Below are 5293 nucleotides of genomic sequence, written 5' to 3'. Positions count from 1 at the left end.
TGGATCATGTTGCTTATCCTGCTGTCGTAACGTTTCTACAACAGTTTATGATTTGTTTGTCTGTCGTTCACGTGTACGCATCCAGTTATAGTTAATATCAGCTATAGATTAGTCTGGAAGCTTTATTACAGTTTACACAGTTCAAATACTGTTCAGTGAAGACCGTGAAAAAAGTATATTTTTGACTGAAAGAACCTCTGAAAGCAGGAAATATTTTGGGTATTACTTTACAGTAAAAGATCAATGGGTGGACGTGAATCTCTTTAACATCGTGTGTGACGGACATGAAGCAGGTGACAAGGAAAGAGTGCAATACACCAAAAGTACATTAATTCATTCTTTCCACAATAGAACTTATGTTTAACATGGAAACATTAAGTTTTACAGTCAGAGATCACTTCAAACATAGAATAAGATTCACCCCAAAGACAGAATCGGTAAAATAACATCAATCTAGTCTGAGGCTCCTCCCTCACCCCACTCCCCCAAACCTCCCCCTTTTGTCTTTTAGTATTGCTTTTGGTTTGGTTGAGTTTTGTGTCTTATTTTCTGCTATTTCTAAATGTAACTTGTATAAAAGTATAAAAAACATGCAACGGACGCTGAAGTAAACACTTGTCTGGGAGATGATGAAAGAAACTTATCAATAAAGAGTTTAAATAACTGTGTGACATTCAGGTTCTTGGTGCTCTTACCGTGCTCCTGGTTGGAGGGACTGTATCCGTGCTGCCAGGGTTGTAGTCCGGTGGGGGTCCAGGTAGGGGTCCAGGTGAGGGTCCAGGTAGGGGTCCAGGTGAGGAGCCTATCAGGGAGGCTGGTCCTCTGATCCTGAGGATGGTCCGTAGGACGCCGGGCCGGTTAGGGTCCGGGACCTGGACGCTGTTGAACCGTCGGACCATCTGAGGGTAAAAACACACACAACTCGCAGACCACTGATGCACATCATGGTCATTTCTCACGTCACACATCACATTAAATGGATCAGCAGCACAAAGCAGTATGACGAGATAAAAAGTAAATGTCATACAATAAATGATACGCTAGCAAAAGTATCAGCAGAAAAACCAACAGTACAGTGCAAAATGTTAGCATTAGTTTCACAATGTTGTGAAACTCCTATTCAAACTCCTATTCTATATGGTAATCTACACATACATGTATATACACATACAGGACTGTCTCAGAAAATTAGAATATTGTGGTAAAGTTCTTTATTTTGTGTAATGCAATTAAAAAAACAAAAATGTCATGCATTCTGGATTCATTACAAATCAACTGAAATATTGCAAGCCTTTTATTCTTTTAATATTGCTGATTATGGCTTACAGCTTAAGAAAACTCAAATATCCTATCTCTATATATTAGAATATCATGAAAAAGTATACTAGTAGGGTATTCAACTAATCACTTGAATCGTCTAATTAACTCGAAACACCTGCAAGGGTTTCCTGAGCCTTGAAAAACACTCAGCTTGGTTCAGTAAACTAAATCACACGTATGGGGATTATCACAATATTCTAATTTTCTGAGACAGTCCTGTATATATATAGTACATGATACATACGTGCAGACACCTACATATATCCTCATAAGTATCTATTCATTCGTATCAGTTAGATTCTCTTTGGGCTTGTTTTTATCTACTTATTCTGAAAGAGTTGATATAATTATTTTCGCTATAGATCTCATTGGATGATGCGTTCCATTAAGCCTACTGCCAGCAGCACATTTAAAGAAATATCATCTGATTGATTGAGGTGATGAGGCTCTTAAAATTAACCGATACATTTTCCCAACACTTGCGCATTTAACGACGTCTGCGATATTTTGCCATGCTTCTCGTCTAGCCCTCGCAGTGTTAGATTTCGCCATGATTATGGTCTTGAATTCCTCATATGCGTTCATGATCATCTCCTGCTCGTCAGCGGAGAAAAAAGAGGCTCTTTCTTTGCGTTTATTTGCCGTTGTACTGCTAGAAAATCATGGTTTCGGTGATCGACGCTTCCCCCTTTTGAAGTAGGACGGACACGCGCAACGATCCTGTTGACGAACATCTGGTTCGAATTAACGAGACTGTTTGAGCGGATCAGCCTTTGAGGAACCGAGATAGCCTGATGTCAATCATCGAGTTAATTTAAGCTGGATAATAGGACATTTGATCGACTTAGTTGAGATTGTACCACTTCCAGCTTCTTTAGTGAAGTTTTTGCAGCTGATCCAAATACCACACAGCCATAATCAAGGACTGACCTCATCAGAGCGATATTTTTAATTGCAGACCTGCTGGCTCCCCATTCTGACCCTGTTAGAGACATCATTACGTTTAGAATTTTTTTACATTTCATAACTATCCTCTGAATATGTTCATTTATCATCGAGCCACACACCAAGAAACCTAAAAACGTTCACTTGTTCAATCTTTTGTCCGTACATCTTTATCTGAGCATCAACTCCTCTCTTCCTAGTAAACATGATTGTTTTAGTTTTCCCCACAGAAAATTTGAATCCCCATGAATAAGACCATCTTTCTACCACTTTCACAGCCTCTTGTACTTTCCCTTTAATATGGTTTATGTTCTTCCCCCTCTTCCACAGTGCTCCATCATCGGCACATAGAGATCACCCAATATCACCCTGAACTTGAAGGAAAACATCATTTATCATGATGAGAACAGTATCGGACTGATGACACTACCCTGTGGTGTACCATTCTCTACCAGGTATCGTCTAGATAGTGCTGCCCCAATTCTGACTTGAATAAATCTGTTAATTAAAAAATCTTTAATCCAATTATATGTTCTCCCCCCTATTCCTATCATATTTAATTTAATCAATAGCCCTCCCTCCAAACCATATCATAAGCCTTTTCCACATCAAAGAACACAGCCATCACTGACTCCTTATTCACCTGGCCTTTCTGATTTCTGTTTCTAAACAAATAATTGGATCCATAGTTCCTCTACCTTTCCGAAATCCACTTTGATGAGGTGATATCATTCCCCTGGACTCCATATAAAATGTTAATCTATCTGTAATCATTCTTTCCATTATTTTACCTACATGGGATGTTAATGCTATGGGTCTGTAATGTATTGGGTTTGATGAGTCTTTGCCTGGTTTCCTGATTGGGATAATCACAATTTCCAAGAACTAGGTAGTGTCCCCACTTCCCAAACCTTATTATAGAAAAATAACAATGTCATCATTGCTATACTACCTAAATGCTTAAGCATTATATAACATATTTCATCCTTCCCAGGCGATGTAAAGACAAGAAGACAGATTTTGAAATAAAATGATGAAATATTGTCTGAGGTTTGTTTACTGGTCCACATCCTGTCTGTTTTTGGGCCATCGTTGGACAAATGTCTCTCCAGAGACATTACATTTACACAGCGCTGCATCACACCTGTATTAGGCGATTCTCTTTCATCCCATTTTATTTTGTTAAAGTAGAAACTTGATGTTTTTAAAGGATGTAACTTTACTAATTGATATTGTGCATATTAGTGGCATGTCTGCACATGTTAAAGTACTAGTTTGCAAGAATATTGGTTGTGTTTGCCAGGGATGTGTCAACATGGTCAGTTTGTAAAGCAGACAGACACGTAACAGACACGAGCCTCGAGTGCTGCCAGTGTCTCCTTCTAGCTGCTAGAAACTCTTAAAAAGCAGCCTGTGATATCACAGATGGGCTCAGTACAATCAGTGTAACCACAATCACTATACTTCCTTTGACGACACGTATGTGGACACGTGAAGACTGACTGGCTAACTCTCCTACTGCAACACATAGTGTGCTAGAAAATAGGTGAATACCTAAACTCAAGTACTGTACTTCAGTACAATTGTACTTGTACTTTACTTGAGTATTCTTCAACTTCTGTTGACTATATTGCAGACAGAAATATTACTTTTTACTTCACAACATGTGATGGCTGTTACTAGTTACTTTTGAGATAAAGCTCATGAAACTCAACACAGTGGACGTAGAGCGAGGTCTATGCGTGTCCAATGGATGTGGAGATGCCAAAGGGACGAAGCTTTCAGAGCTGAAACCTTTAATAAATAGATATTTACCTTTGACAGAGGTCACACACTTCACATTGCCCTCCCACCTCCTCCTCTCCTTCTTGTGAGTGGCGCTTTGTTCGATTCCTTGGCGTTACTTTCTACCACACAGGTTGGCCCAGTGAACGGTCGCTGTAAACACGTGGTTAAGTTGTGAATTCAAACAAAAACACTTGCTTAGGTTTAGACAACCAAACCACTTTGTTAGGTTGAAGAAAGGCATTGTGGTTGTGCTTACTACGTAACGCAACGTAAACAACGTCACATAAGTACGGAAAACACATCACAAACATCACTAACGCAACTTCTAAATAACTCAGCAGCAGTCTCAAACACCGGTCTACTGGTAGAAAAGTCCTGTGCACCGTATCCAAAGTTCATTTATACCTAATAAGTTGTTAGAGAACGAGCTCTGTAGGTTTGGTAAATGTTCCGGTGGATTCCAAACAGAGAGTTGGGGATGTAAGGATCCCACATGTGCGGCCTTTGAGGCGGTAGGTGTTCATGTTCTTAGACCCACCCACACAAACACTGGAGGTGTCTTTCAGAGTAAAGCGTGGTGACGTTTGCCAGCCCAGGACAGTTGAAATGTATGGAGTGTGGAGGAGATGTGGGACACAAACGCTTTGCACGTCCGCATCAACAGCCGGCGGTGGCTCACTTCTGTGAAGCCCCTTTCAAACAGGACACTGACACACTGAAGTACTATTTTATAGAAAATGTTGACGAAGCAGCTTCCACAAGCGAGATGAGACGAGAGATGAGACTGTGATCACTAGTGAAGGACAGGGTGTGTCCAATAGCCAAGTATAATGTGAAGAAGACATGAACTATGTCCCTGAGTCACATATGGTATCTGTTGGCGAAGCCTCTAACAGGAACTCAGATCTCAGATCTCTGTTCTTATAGAAACCAGTTTCTGGATTAAACATTCAAAAGTCTATTCAAGTCAGTGATTACTTCAGCAACACTGGCAAGCTCATCAGATCTGTTGACTAACTGAAAAAGAAATGGTACGTTTGGATGAAAGGAAAGGCGTCCACCTCAAACAGCACATCACAACTCTGGGAAAGCATCAAAGGGTGAAACTGCTAAACAACAAAGAGTCTTTAATCTCAGCACTCTCTTCTGATGTCGTTTTTGCAGGAGACAGAGCCATTCGAGGAGCCGTCATTGGAAACTGTTGGAAAGGGGCCGTCACTTTTGAAAAATTGTTGATATC

Source organism: Pholis gunnellus (assembly GCF_910591455.1).
Source record: "Pholis gunnellus genome assembly, chromosome: 20".
Classification (NCBI taxonomy): Eukaryota; Metazoa; Chordata; class Actinopteri; order Perciformes; family Pholidae; genus Pholis; species Pholis gunnellus.
The sequence above is the reverse complement of the archived record's forward strand: the minus strand, read 5'-3'. Positions refer to the sequence as shown.